The sequence below is a fragment of the Arachis hypogaea genome, chromosome 16 (assembly GCF_003086295.3).
Source record: "Arachis hypogaea cultivar Tifrunner chromosome 16, arahy.Tifrunner.gnm2.J5K5, whole genome shotgun sequence".
In the NCBI taxonomy this organism is placed as follows: Eukaryota; Viridiplantae; Streptophyta; class Magnoliopsida; order Fabales; family Fabaceae; genus Arachis; species Arachis hypogaea.
In genome coordinates this window covers 88,113,350-88,128,413 of record NC_092051.1, presented here as the reverse complement: position 1 = coordinate 88,128,413, position 15,064 = coordinate 88,113,350, and the positions used below count along the sequence as shown (strand labels likewise).

The 15,064-nt window shown below is 32.2% G+C and overlaps 1 long non-coding RNA gene across 1 annotated transcript; it reads left to right on the top strand.

The window, feature by feature from the left end:
• Positions 1-13,105: 13,105 nt before the first annotated feature.
• LOC140179817 (uncharacterized) lies at positions 13,106-14,785 on the top strand. The gene is made up of 3 exons (XR_011873638.1): positions 13,106-13,499; positions 13,630-13,737; positions 14,582-14,785. It is a non-coding gene; the product is annotated as an uncharacterized lncRNA (long non-coding RNA).
• The last annotated feature ends 279 nt before the right edge of the window (positions 14,786-15,064 follow it).

The following is a 15,064-nucleotide window of genomic DNA, read 5'->3' as shown; positions in this document are numbered from 1 at the left end:
CTGGATGCATTGCATGTTCAGGGGCAGAGCCACAGAACTGATAGCTTGCTTTTCAAGTATGTATGTATATAAAACGTAGCAGAACGTTCCATCCATGCATAACCATACACAAATAACCCAACACACTAAAGCGCTATATTTATTTTATTTTTATTTTTCATATAATGTCTAAATGTGTTAATTAACATATTTTTACAAGTAAGTAATATTAAAAAAATCTAAATATACTAATAAAATGTGTGTGTTAACTAGATTTATTGACTAATATAGATAAAAGTTACTGGTCTCTGAAATTTTTTATTAATATTTATATCAACAATTTAAATACGTATAAAAAATTAGTTATAAATATTGAATATAATATTAATTGAAACTTTGTTTCAAAAATTAATAAAGATAATATCTATTAAAAGTATACTTTGTAAATATCAATAATAATAATTATATATAACAAAGTATGTGAAAGTGACAGTACGTTCATGAATACTGTTTAAAAGGCCAGATGATTCTATACTAGTATTTTTTTTAAAGCTGCCCCTAAATCTAGAAATACTATTATATATTTTGCAATATGATAATATTATTATTAGTAACTCGTTTGTTGAGTGAGGTACAAAAAATAATTGAGGCATGCAGTGGGTAAGGAAATCTCTTTTTTTTTTAAAAAAAAAAAAAAAGAAAATTAAATAAATAAAGCTGAAAAGAGAAATGTGCACGAGTGGGAGGGTGGCCATAAAGCCGCTGATCAGGTGCTGCAGCCTGCTATTCAAGGACTTGCAGGATGCTGACATGGCATTTATTAATCTCAGAGAACAGATGGATGCCTTGATTGTTAGTGGTAATTTTTTTTTGGTGGCTGATTGTTAGTGGTAATTATGTTTTGGGAAGTTTAATTTGGGGATTAACAAAAGCATCTCTAATTAACATTTGTTAAAGTAGACACAACTAAAGATGGAAATAGATCAGACTTGTGTTTGGTTTGATTTGACCTAATTTATTACAAATTACTTTCACATTCAAACTATTTTAAAAAACTAAATTTATTAATATGTGAGATTGAGACTCACAAACTAGTTTAATCTATTAAAATATAAATAAAAATTTAAAGATTAATATTTTTAAATAATATTTTATTTTTATACTATTAAAATTTAAAAATAAAATTTAATACTTGAAATTTAAAATGTTAATTAAAAATTCATTAAAAATGATAAATTTTATTAAGTATACAACATTACTCATAAATAAATATATAAATAACTTTTTATAATTATTAAATTTTTAAAAGTTGTTATATTTTATTATAAATTCCTTCACTGCGTTGTTTAAGAGCTTATCATCAAACTATGTGAAATTACTTTACATGCGTGAATGGTTTATATTTTACTGAAAAGTCGTTTAATTTAGGAATTAATTAACAATACCATGCATGTTAGGATATATTTGTGTATTAAAAATATTATTTATACATTAAAATTAATTATTAAAAAATTATGTAATGTATATTTTATATATTAATATATCTTATTGTTAGAGATAAGTGTATGTCCAACAAAATATTATTGTGAATTATTATTATTATTATTATTATTATTATTATTATAAGAATAAACTTTTATAATTTATGATAGTGTTCTTAATTAAAATTAGAAACGAATAATTATAATAGGGATCGTAATAATGAGATATACGTTTTATGAGTGACTTTTAATTTAAATTGTTCTTAATCGTAGAATCACTAAAAATGGGACATTAGTGATTCGGAGATATATATATATATAGCCTTCATTTGATGAAAATTAATAGATTTTATTTATTAAATTATATATATAAATGATATATATAGAGATATAACCATTGAACTGACTCACTCTAAGAATTCCTAATGGTTATAGTTACCGTATATTTGTCAATAGGATATTCTTATGATGAACATAATATTAGAATTTTCCTTTGACCTGCGACTATCATAGTAATTTGTAAGATCCAGAACTTTTGAAAAGTCTTATTATGATCAAGTCTCAAATCATATAGTTATTTATAGCCTTAATTTCAGAGATTATTTTATAAAGGATAATTAAGGCAAGTTTTGATTTATTGAACTTGAGATAAGTTATGATTATTATTCAATTTTATAATTATTGGATTATTTTCTATATTTAAAGTATATGGTTGATAGTTATGAAATAATAAGGATTTTATATGATTTAGATTAGATAAGTAATATTTTAAATATTATTACTGCTATTTTGGAAAATGAAGAAATTAAGTATATTATTTCTAATTTTTAGATTTGGGCATTTTATTGAAAATAATTTGTGAAATTGATGAGTAAATAGTATTTTCTATATATAATTAGTGTTGGATTTAATTTGGGTTTCAATTATTATATTATTCCTAATTTTATGTGAAATTACCCAATCACCCCTAACCCTAAGTTTCAAAATGAAACCCTAGCTCCCTCAAACCCACGCAGCCGCAGCTGCTGCCCCTCTCTACCCTAAACACACACAAAGTTTCCTTTTTCTCTGAAAGAACGAAAAAGAAAGAAGAATGGGGGTAAGGGGAAGGGGCCGCAGAATAAGGGAGAAGGAGAGGAAGACTCGCGCCGCCGTCTTGCTCAACGCTGTCGTCCCATCTTGTCGCGCCGTCGTGCCACGCCTTGAGGGCTGTCACGCAAGGGAAGAGAGAAGAGAGCGTGCCGCCGAGTCCTGCCATCGACCCACGTCTCGCCGTCACGCCACCGTCCCCGTGCCGCCGTCATTCAGTCCATCCGCGAGTCGCCGAACCAGGCTGAGAGAAAGGGAGACGCGCAAAGGAGAGAACAGATCTGAGGCCGAGCTGAGGTCCAACCACCCCGTCGGAGTCCTTCCGCGTCGCCGCCGTACGCGCCATGACCTCCAGCCGCGCCACTGCCAGTCGTACTTACTCTGCCGCCGTGAAGCCCAGCTGCTGTTGGGAACCTTGTCGCCGCTCATGGGGTGCGCCGGTAAGCCTCTGCCGCCGGAAAACGTCACTACTGCTGCGTCGCCAGAGTTCTGGCCACCAGAAAGACCTCGCTGCCGCAGTGGTTGTGGTCCACTGTATGGCCGCCGGAGAAAATCGCCTTGGCCGCTGAAACTACCGCCGGTAAGGGTCTTTGCAGTTGGTTCTCATTCCTTCCTGTTCCTGGGTCTTATGGTCATGACGTTGTTGTGCAGTCACGGTTATCGTGATCGGAAGTCGTCGCCGCTGCCGCTTGAGGTGGCTGCTGCCGAACCGGTTCAGCCGTTCCTCCTTCGGTTCGGTAAGCATTTTCGATTTTAAGGTCCTTTAGTTACTATTCTGTTATCATACGCCGAGATTTGTGGCATTAATTGCTATACGATTGAGTTTTGGTTGTTGTATGTTGCGATTAGAGTTGTTGAGATTGTTGCGAAAGTGGCTTGGAACCGAGGTTTTGGCTGCCGGGATTTTGATTGTTGATTTCGGGTCGAGGCGGAAAGGATTCTGTGACGCATTTGGGCTATGGTTTTGCGTTTTGAGGTAGGGGCGCTTTCCAAAAACTATATTTTATATATTGGAATTATTACATATGGATACTGATGTGAGTGAATGTGTATTTGGTGATTGTATCGGCCTTATGTATGGCTTGATTTGCCTTGGTTGGTTATGAACGTCTGTTGGTTGAATTGTTGTGTGGTTTTGTGAAACGAAATGCTTTTCAAGTTGATTCTTTTAAAGCTTTGAGATCGAGTTTAATTCGTTGGAAATTGATTTGAGTTGAATGGATTTTCTTAAGAATGTGAAAAATAGAATCAACTCTTGAATTCAGCCTGGCTTGCTTTAAATGATCTGGTTTTTGATGAATGATTATCACTGAACCGTTTCTTTGAAACCTTAGAAATGAGTTTATTCGGCTGATAACGATTATATTTTTGAAACGATTTTCTTAGAATATGGAATTGAGATGACTGTTGGGTTTAGCTTGCCTTGAACTGATTTTGGATTTTGGGCTGTTGAAAAGGATTGTGGACGATTTGTTGGGACCCGAACCGGGTGGCAAAGTCCAAGTTTTAGGGGAGGTGCTGCCGAAATTTCTATAAAATCCGAGTCTTTATTGAAATGTTGTCTGGAAAATGATGAGTTAAAGACTTCTACTATTTTATTTGAATTATCGAGAAAAGGATGATTCATGCTTTCGAAATGAATTAGTAAAGAGAAAATTGTTATTTAGTCTTGCTTCTTAAGAAAGGCATTGTATCTCTTCCAGAAGAAAGTTATTTAGATGAAACTTGTGTTTTAAAGCTGTTTGAATGTGAAAAGGGTTTATGCCTTTGAATTTGACTTGGGGGTTTCAATTAAAGAAGTTTCAATGACTTTGAAAGAACCTGAATGTCTATTGACAAGTTTCATTTTGAAATGTTTTGAGAAAGGTTTTAAGTACTCTTTGAATTCTGAATTTTTGCAAGACTAAAACAATTTTGAACAGTTGAAATGCTTTAGAATTCATCATGGGGATTTAAGCTGGTTTTGCCTAAGTAAAGAAAACGACTTAGAAAGAAGTAAATGATTTCATGACTCGGTTTGGCTTAGACCGTATTTTATTACTCAAATTGGAAAGCCAAGGTTTTAATGATTTTAAATGGATTTGGCGAAATGAGTTATGTTATTCTCCCCTAAAGACTTGGGAAAGAAACTTGTTATAAAAATCCCATTGTTGGATGGGTGATTTTGAATATCTCAAAGAGATTTTTAACTTGCCATGATTATAGAAGTTTTGGAAAGAGGGTGCCGAGAGTGGCATTGTTTTTAAAAGGGGAATTTACCTTGAGTAAAAGTGGCTTATGAGCCTGAGATGATTTGAGAAATGAGATCTTTAAAGCCATGGCTGAAAAGAGTTGAAATTTGATTTCAAAGTGAAATGACTTGAGAAAAGTGATTTATGGCTTAAATGCCGGTTTTATGAATTTGATAATTTTGAATGGTGGAAGTGCTGTTTTTATTATGGGTCGGAATGGCTATGTATGATTATGAATATTGGCTGGTTCTGGATTGAACCGTGAGCCGGAATGGCTGTGTATGATTATCAATATTGGCTGGTTATGGATTGAACCGTGAGCCGGATGGCTGAGATGGATGTTGATCCCTGGCTGAGAATGAATGCATATATGCTGAGATATTGATAATTGTGAATATTTGCACTTCCACTATCGGAGATGAGGATTTTCCTGGGAGGAAGCAGTGGCTAGCCACCACGTGCTCCAGGTTGAGACTCGAAGCTCTTTTGACCCTATGTCGTAAGTGTGGCCGGGCACTGTGAAAGCCCCGGATGAGCTCGCCCCCGTGAATATACACTAGTGAGGGTGTTGGATATGGATCATGATTATGATTAAGTTTATATTGAGTATAACTCAAGTTGGGGATGCGTGACAGAGGGACAGTCCAATGGTTAGCTACCAGGACTTGTCGGGTTGGCTTTATAACCGACAGATGATATCATCAGCCACTAGGGACAGGCATGCATCATATGCATCTATGTGACATTGTTTGGGTGTGCATATTATACTTGGTTTGCCTATGTGATTAATTGCTAATTGTTCTACTTGCAATAACTGTTTGTTTGTGCTTGCATCTTCCTATTTGTGTTTGCTACTGGGACTCTGTTGGACTGTGGTGATTGGTTGATGGTTGGATTGTTTGGGTCTAGGGCCGTGGTTGGAATGAGATGAACCGATGGTTGATTTTGGTTTTGTGTTTCTGGTTTAGAATAAAATATAAAAGGCTATTTTGTTTCAGCATAGATAAACCGTTTTGAAAGGCTTTTGAGTTTTTGAGAATTGAATGGTTCCTCTTTCAGAAAAGATTTCCGACTTTACTTTTATTGTAAATCGTTGTTTTTGAAAAGAGGCATAAGATGTTTATTAATCACTGGTACGGTTTATCTTCACGTATCCTATTATAGTAATTCCTAAAAATCCTCTACTGAGAACCCTTTCGAGGATGATGTTCTCACCCCCCTACATTTTTCCCCTTTCAGGATATGGGCGCAGAAGTTACGAAGAGTTTATTTAGTTGTTGTTATTGAGATGCTTTGTATTGTTTTAGTATATTTTTGTTCCCTCGCCTTTATCTTTATACTTTTGTAAGAGGGATAGGAATTGCATTGGATAATGAGTGTAATATTATGTATGTATATATATACATACATATATATATATATATATATATATATATATATATGTTGGTACTCTTTGTGAATTGAATTGTTGTAAGTGTATTGTATGTACGGATGTATGTTGTATGACGAAAGTATTTTGGGAGCGGTATTGTGGTTTAAAGTTTTAAACAGGCTCATATTTTAGTATTAAATAGTATAAGTGTCGTCGTAATGTCCAAGCTATCAGAGTTGCGCAGCCGGAAGCGTGAGCTTTAGTAGTTAGGGTGTTACATAATTGACAATGTATTTGTTATACTTTGATTCCGGACACCTAACACCCTACGGTGTTAGTTGAATGGACATTGGGTATGATTTAAATACTTGTAGAATTAATGATTAGTCAAAATGGAATCCATCAACTATGGTAATGAGTTTGAGCTCTACGATTATAATGAATGAAATAAACAATGCCTTGGCCAAGGGGTTTGAATGAATTAAGAAATGAGTTTCTTAAGTCATTCATAATTCATTATAATAATGGTTACAAGTTAGAGTTTGACAATCAAACCGTACTTTAAAAGTTAGCCAAGAGTTGAAAAGATGGAAGGAGTTGTATTTTTTTGTTCATCTTGGGTTCTTAGTAAAAATATTATTACTTTATACTATCGGGTCGTCAAGGAGCGTTGCTAGACGCCAACCTTGATTAGTAAATTTAGTATGACTAATTTACTACCCGCTTAATATTGAACCTATGGGGTCACACACTAACGAGTGTTCTAATCCTTGGTAAATAATCATTTAATTATTATTTTGATTAGATCAAATAAATAATTATATTAATTCAAATGGAATATTATTATATTCTTTGCTAGCACCATGAATATAATAATATGATAATTGAGAATATTAAATAATTAATTATTTATTCTATGATGAGTTTTAAATATGGATAAGATCCCAACTGATTCTTTTTCAAATTAAGTTGTAATTTGATTGACAAATCAATCACCAATCTCATACTATATATATGTGTATATGATAAAAGAAAGAACATACAAGTTTTTCTTTTACCTCCACATACACAAATATTTCAATTCTTAGTGAAGAATTGCTAGTGCAAGGAGTTGCAAGAAATTTCTCAGTTAAATCTATTGGTCAAGGAGTTGACAACAAGGATCAGTCTTGGTGTGGATACACATAATACCTTTGTACTATCGAAGGAGAAAGTTTTCATTCACTAGGGTACTCAGGTATTGACATCTAACCCATCTTATTTCAATAAAGTTTTAAACACAAAATAGATTAATAAGATTACTTTATTACTTTCGCTGCGTGTTATGAACACTAGTAATTTTACAATTATATTTTAATAATTAATTTTAATAACTAATTTTAATATACATCCAACATAATTATTTATATATTTATTTAGATTAAATTACATCCACTTGATTTCCTGTGATAAACAAAGTTGAATTTTTAAGAGCTTATTATTGTCAAACCTCAAGAAATTAACATGTATATTATTATATGGAGTACGAATTATTATTATTATTATTTCAACTTTAAATATGTTGATTTCTCAAAAACAGAACCACAAAATGATTATTTGATAAAAGAATCACATACTCAGTATGCATACACTACCATTGTTTTTTATGAATGATCAAATTAGATTGATTTTTTTTATTAGAAAACTCAGAGGTGTAGGTTTTTCTTTTCATTTTTAAACATTTCTAATTTCTTATTAAGTGAGAAATATTGTATTTTTTATTGATTAAATAAATTTAATTTGTTTATTTTATTATATTTTGATATGAATGATTGAGATTTAATAATAATAACTTGCTTATAAGATTAGTCATTATTAAATATTTAAAAAAAACAATTTCACTATATATTATTCAAGTATTTTTGTGAATATATAAAATCCAATCAAATTAATAAAATCTAACAAAAATCACCTACACATGATACAACGTGCATATAAGTTACATACTTCTTCTTTACTTGTTTCTTTTTCATTATGGTTCTTTTATTTCTACTAATGTTGCTGCATTTTCTTTCTTTTCTTTTGGTGGTTATTACAATATTTTTTATTTTTTCTTTTTTTTTTATTTTAAAAAGAAGATGTTAAATTTTGAAGAATTTATTAAAAAAATAACATTAAAACTTTTTATTCATGACATAGAAAATTTTTTTAATTTTGACATCAAATTTCTTAACCGTGAGTCTGTGACGTAGGTTCCTGTTAAAAAGATGAAAGAAGAAGAAGAAGAAGAGAAGGAGGAGTTTTGAATTATGGAGAATTTATCAGAAAAATAGCACCAATATCTTTTAATCGTAACATAGATTTTTTTTTTTATTTTGACACTGAAATTTTTTAACCGTGACATAAAAAATTTTTAACAGCGAATTATGGAGAATTTATCAAAAAATAACACAAAAATCTTTTAATCGTGACATAAATTTTTTTTATTTTGATAAATTTTTTAAACGTGACATAGAAATTTTTTAACTGTATCATTTCCAACTAAATGATGTACTTTTCTTATCATTAAACTAGCTAAATGGTGTTGAATCCATGTAGTACGAATATTTCACTGAGTTATTGTGTTCATGTATTGAATACATTTCAGACACGACACTCATCTTACACTCATCCGTTACACGTGCCTTCTGTATCTAACCGTGTTTAATAGAAAATAAAAAATATTTCTCTGAACACATTTGTTCACATTTAAATACTATCAAGTGTCTGCGAATCCAGCCTCATTCTTAACATGTATTATTGAAATAAATTTAGAAATAATAGATTTTATTATTTATTAAAATATTATTTTAAATAATTTATATAATTAAAAAAGACACACTACAAGAAACATCGTTAAAATTGACGGCTAAATCGACGGCTAAGCCGTCGATAATATTAAAATTTGACGGCAAAATGGATGGTGGAGGTGGTCACTATTAAGCTTGTCGATTTTTCAAAATTCTAATAAAATCGACGGCTTGCCTAGCCATCGATAATAATTTAATAAAATCGACAGCTTTTCTATCTATAATATGAGTTTGAAAATTTTACCTTCTTACTAAAATCGACAACGTGACCATCGATATTAATATATAAAATAGACACCATTTTCGTCGATATTTGATTCAATAAAATCGACAATACTTTCGTCTATAATATGTTTAATAAAATCGACAACGCTGCCGTCGATATTTGATTCCATAAAATTGACACAGTTGCCGTCGATTTAATTATTTAGATACCGACAAATTCTATGTCTATATTTGGCTTTTTTTTTTGTCTATTTTAAACTTAAAAAACGACAACTTTGCCGTCGATTTTAATAGTTATATGTTTGAATTATTTTTTTCTATTTAAAAAATAGTAAACAATTAATGCAAATAAACTTTTAATATAGAAATAAAATAGAAAATAATTAATGCAAATAAACTTTTAAATATTAGATAATAAATTTACAAACTTATTAAAATAATAAATAATCCTCTAACATAAATACTCAAGACAAGACAAATAACTAAACTTAGACTTATATTCATTTAAATTAAATTGCAATCCACTAATAATACAAAATATTCAAAATAGAACAAAACATTTAGCTTTTCAAATTCTTTCTACATTTTTTCTTTTCCAATCACTGTAGCTGTCAGTATACATTATCATAACTACTCTTCTCATTTTCTATGCATTATTACAAGAACAAAATAATAATAATAATGTTGATTATTTTGACTATATTTTCATCTTCTTTCAATAGTCATAAATATTTTTTGAAAACAATTTAAGAATGATGAATAAGAAAATGTTAACCTCCCCACCATCCATATCCATCTTCATTAGAGGCCGCTGGTGAAAACGTTGTGTTGAGTGAATCTCCAAGGCCATTATCATCATCAGAGAAACCCCATCTTGAGTAGTTACTTGGTCTGAAATAGTCACTTGTTCTGGAATAGTCACTTGGCCTATAACCCCATCTAAATTCATCAAATAGAGAGGATTTTTCTCTATAGCTTTATCTAGCAACTCTATCAAGCACCTCAAGTAAACATATGCTATACAAATTTCTAATTTTAGTAACAATATTAGCATCATAGAGAAATTTTAGTAGATGACAAAGAGAATGAATAAATTAAAGTACGTGATCTTTGTTCTCTTGAGGTGGCTGCTGAGGTTCTTCTTTTTTGGGTGGTTCTTTATTTTTTTCTTGTTCTTCTTGTTGAGATTTAGACAAAGGTGAAATGAGGTCTATTTTTTTACCACTTTTCTTTTGAAGTCTCTCAACCACTTTCATGGGTCAGCTTCCTTTCCTTTCACCACCACTTTGCTCTCTTTGCTATTTGCACTCACCTCCTCCACTCCTGATTTCTCCAAACATTACAAATATTTTATCCAAATCATTTCTAGTATTTTAGAAATATCGGTGTTCAAGTAATTTTAATCGTTAATTTCAATTATTTTTGAAATGATTGAAAGTAATTACTAAAACTACTGAAAAACTGTATTTTTTAAAAAATTATTTTTTTATTTTATTTTGAGACATTTAACTAATTTGATTTAATTTAATTGAAATTCTAGAAAAAGACGAATGATGTTTCTTTTTTCAAAATTCAAATCTGTAAAGCATTTATAATATAAGAAGAAGAATAAAGAAAATGAGTGACCTTGAAAGCCTTTCAATGCTTTTGCAACTTTTCTTGCACAAGCTTCACAATGCATATCAACCTTAAGTACTATTTCTTCTGCTGGAGACTCTTCTTCCTTCTTTTTTTTATTCTTCTTCTCCTTTTCTTCTTTTTTGCTCTCTTTTTTCTTTTCCTCCTCCTCCTTCTTCTTCTCCTATAACACCAAAACACAAAACCTCATTTAATTTAAATGCATGTACCAAATGAAGAAATAGAAAAGAAAGAAATAAAATGAATAATAAAAGTAGAGTGTAAAGAGAATTCTTACTTCACCCATTTCTATGGTTCTGCTTCAAAATTATTTGCAACTAAGACATTAGAAATTTGAATAAAAACAGAAAATACTTGACTTGAAATATATAAATTGAGACTAATTAGGGGAAGTTGCATGAGATAGAAACAAGTAGAGCAAGTGATTGAATAAAAGCAAAAAAGAATGAAGAAAAGTGAGAGGTGTTACGTTGAAGAATAAGGGCCAAGCAGTGGATTCTCCTTAAGAGGCTGAAAAGAGATCCTACCAAGGAACCTGGCGACACAATTACCCTGGAGTATTTGTAATATTTGCATGGCAAGGATGAAAATAGCAATATTTGCAACTACAAACATGGGCACAAGACATGATATCCAATGAGTCTCTGGATTATAAGCAATGAATAAGACCACCACTACATACAATCTTTGGCATTATTCTTTTCCCTTTCAACCAAGATATCACAAGAAGGAATCCACTTGCTATTACCTCTTCATACAGTTCTCCTAACCCTGCACCTTAAGCTACTGAACCTCTCATCACTGAGTATATGTACATAAAACCCTGCAATAATAATGCTTTAATTAGCAACAAGAACAAGTTCTTTAGTTCACACAATTCCACAAGTGTTGCTTACCTCTTCAGTTTGCTTGATTCACAGCTTCAGTTTAACTACATATAGGTGGTTCAACTTTTTAATAAATATCATATACGAGGATAAAAATGATTTGGTGGAACTACACCTAACAAAAATTTTGTAAGAGTAAGGACTTCATGACTAAGTTTGAACTTTCACATGCTTTCTTGACATATGCTTTCTCAAAAATAAAACTAAAAGATTAAGTAAGAGAAACCACACCCCCCAATCTAATCTAATCTAATCTAATCTATTCTTAATAGTAATCACTACTACTACTACTACTACTACTACTACTACTACTACTACTACTACTACTACTACTACTACTAAGTTACCTTAGGTACATGCTATATCACACAGTAGCAGCATATATTAAAAAGACAAAAAATAGAAACAAAAAGAGAAATTTCAACTTCAAGGAAACAAGATAACAAATTATTTACAAGGAAAGAAAAGGAAGGCATGATAGTATCAAATACCATTATCCTTATATATAACTAGTATCATGCAAATTGATCAACTAAAAGAACCTCTTACTTCACTATTTTCTCCTCTGTCTGATAATTGTTTGTTAACTATTTTCATTAACATTGCAGTGCAATTCAGTCCGGTAAGTCAGCATCAAAAGGGATTTAAATTTTAACATTTTAGTCTTTCTTCTTTGAAAATATAAATAATTATGCAAAAAAACTTAGAATGAACTAACCTCTTGTATAGGTTTGTTATGATCTTTCAGGTTCACAAATTCATTAACCCTAAACTTCTTAGCTGCCAACAATAGTATACCATCAATATGTGAATACAATTTATAGAATTAGGAAACTTGCTCAACTTATTCTATACTGAATCATATACTATATTTGATTAAAAAATAACTGCATTATCACTACAAAAAAAGAGAGTTTAAAATGGCATTTGTATTACGGCGGTTCTTAAGAACTGCCATAATATTTAGTATTGCGTCGTTTTGTGTTGTTGCTATAATTGATTTGTATTTTGTGGCGGTTTTTGGTAATTCTGGCGGGTTTGAACCGCCATTGTCATTAACTATATTTAAAATACAAAAATTGACCAAACCCTCATTTCAAAAACGCTACCCTGTATCACCGTGTTCGAGCAAAAAGTTGAAACACTACGCGATCTCCTCCTGCGTTCTCTTCGACGGCGATCTTCTCCGGTGATATCTCTTCCAGCGAAGATCTCCTCAACAGCGATCTCCTCCGGCGATGTCTGCTCAAGCGATGATCTCCTCCTGCGATGTCTGCTCCAGCGATGATCTCCCTCCTCCGACGTCTCCTCCAGCGACGATCTCCCTCCTCTGATGTCTCCTCCAGCGACGATCTCCTCCGGCTTCCTCCTTCAGTGTCTCCCTTTTTGTTCTGGATCAGCAGGTCAGCTCGCTACTTTTCACATTCTAGGGTTCAAAAGTATGAATATTTTCTCTCCTTTGCTAGATTTTTTACCAATTCGATTGAAACATGAGAGTGCGTGAATACGTGGATATAAATTCCTTGTGATTTTCGTTGTTATTCATTTGGTACTGGTTTTTAAGCTTTTTTGAATTTGTTATTATTGGAGAAAAGTAAAACTGTGTATTTTGATTTTCTTATTTTTTCAATGTGCTGTGAGGTTTTGATAGTGTGTTTGTGTTTTAGGTTGTAAATACTAAGTGGAGTATGTGAGAATGGCTCAGGAAAGTGAAAAAGCTTTAGTGTCACTTATAAACCAGGTATTAGATCTGGCAAAGATTGAAGCTGGTAAGCTGGAGCTTGAACCTTCGCTGTTTGTCGTGCATGCTGTTTTGGATGATAAAATATACATTAAAATATACAACAATATTGTTATTACCTACTTTGACATCCCTTTTTGGTTGTCTCATCCTTGTAGAAGAAGTGGACTGGGACAATAATGGACAAGTCACTATCAGGGAGTTCCTCTTCGGTTTCATCAAATGAGTTGGAATTGATGCAGATGAATAGATGCATGATGCATTGTGTAAGAACAGATATACTTCTAAAAGGATTGTTTTAATTTCTATCATGTTGAATGTTTGAGTGTAAAGTTTTTCATTTTCTTAAAAGTGTGTTGGATAGATACAGAATTTGATTGTGGCAATGAATCAAGAAAAAAAAGAAAAAGAAAAAGGATGTGTATAGATAGATATATGTAGTCTGAGTCCTGCTTCATCACAAAGTAACACTGATACATCAAACTTTCTGTTATATACAACCTTCATAGACAATAAACTTATAGAATAGATAAAACATGGAGAGACAAAGAAGAAAATGTATGTTTTACAAAATTTAGTTTCCATTTTGGTTACTCCATTGTGTTCTGTAACTTCTTACTGTATTCCTAGAGCTTGGATTCTCCTAATGAGTGACAAAGAAATTGCATTTCTTTTTCTCCATTCTTCCCTCCTCTCTTTGTTCGGTTCGATGAGTAAGCTGTCCTTGCCATCAAGGATGCTTACAATTTTCCTCATGCTTGGCCTTAATTGTGGGTCACAGCGGGTGCATGCGATTCCCAGTCTTATCAATCTCAGCAGTTCTTTCTCATTGTACTCTCCATTAAGTCTTTTGTCTGCTAATTCCTTCCAATTGGCATAATACCACCTTTTTGAAATAGTTTGATGTCAATTAGATCACCGAACCACATGGCGCATCTACTGCCTCCTCCTCTTATGTCTGAATTGGCATAAGCCATACAAGAGCAGTTCTTCAAACATAGATTTCTGCATTCATCTAAATTAATATTCTCATGCAGCTTAGTATGCTGAGTATCTGGCACTTTCAAGCCTGTATATTTGACAAAAACATCAGTGCTTGTGACATTGCAGCTTAATGGATCGTCGCGAATGCATCCTTGTGAGGAGTTGTTTGAGTTTCATTCTTCTGGTGACTTTGGACTGAACCCTTTAAAGCATTGGCAGACATGCTTTGATTTTGCTACACTGCAATAAGCATGGGCTCCACAAAGGTCATATTTATCACACATATCACCTGGCGTTGATCTAGAAATTTTCCAATTTTGAAGATTGTCATACCATAAATAACTTGTAAGAGATTGACTTGTTTGACTTATTACACCTCTTCCAATGATAGAATCAACCTTGGTGTTATAACTATAGGATATCTCATCCTTGTTTATGACAAAACTGTCTTCAAAAATATATGTAAAGGATAGATCTAGGAATCCACTGAAGTAAAGGCCATTCCAAGGTTCAGAGCAATATACTTTTTGTGTGCCATTCATCATGTAATAGACTGGATAATCCCTTACAACTAAACCAAGAGAAAAGTCTCCAGGGGATGGATCATTT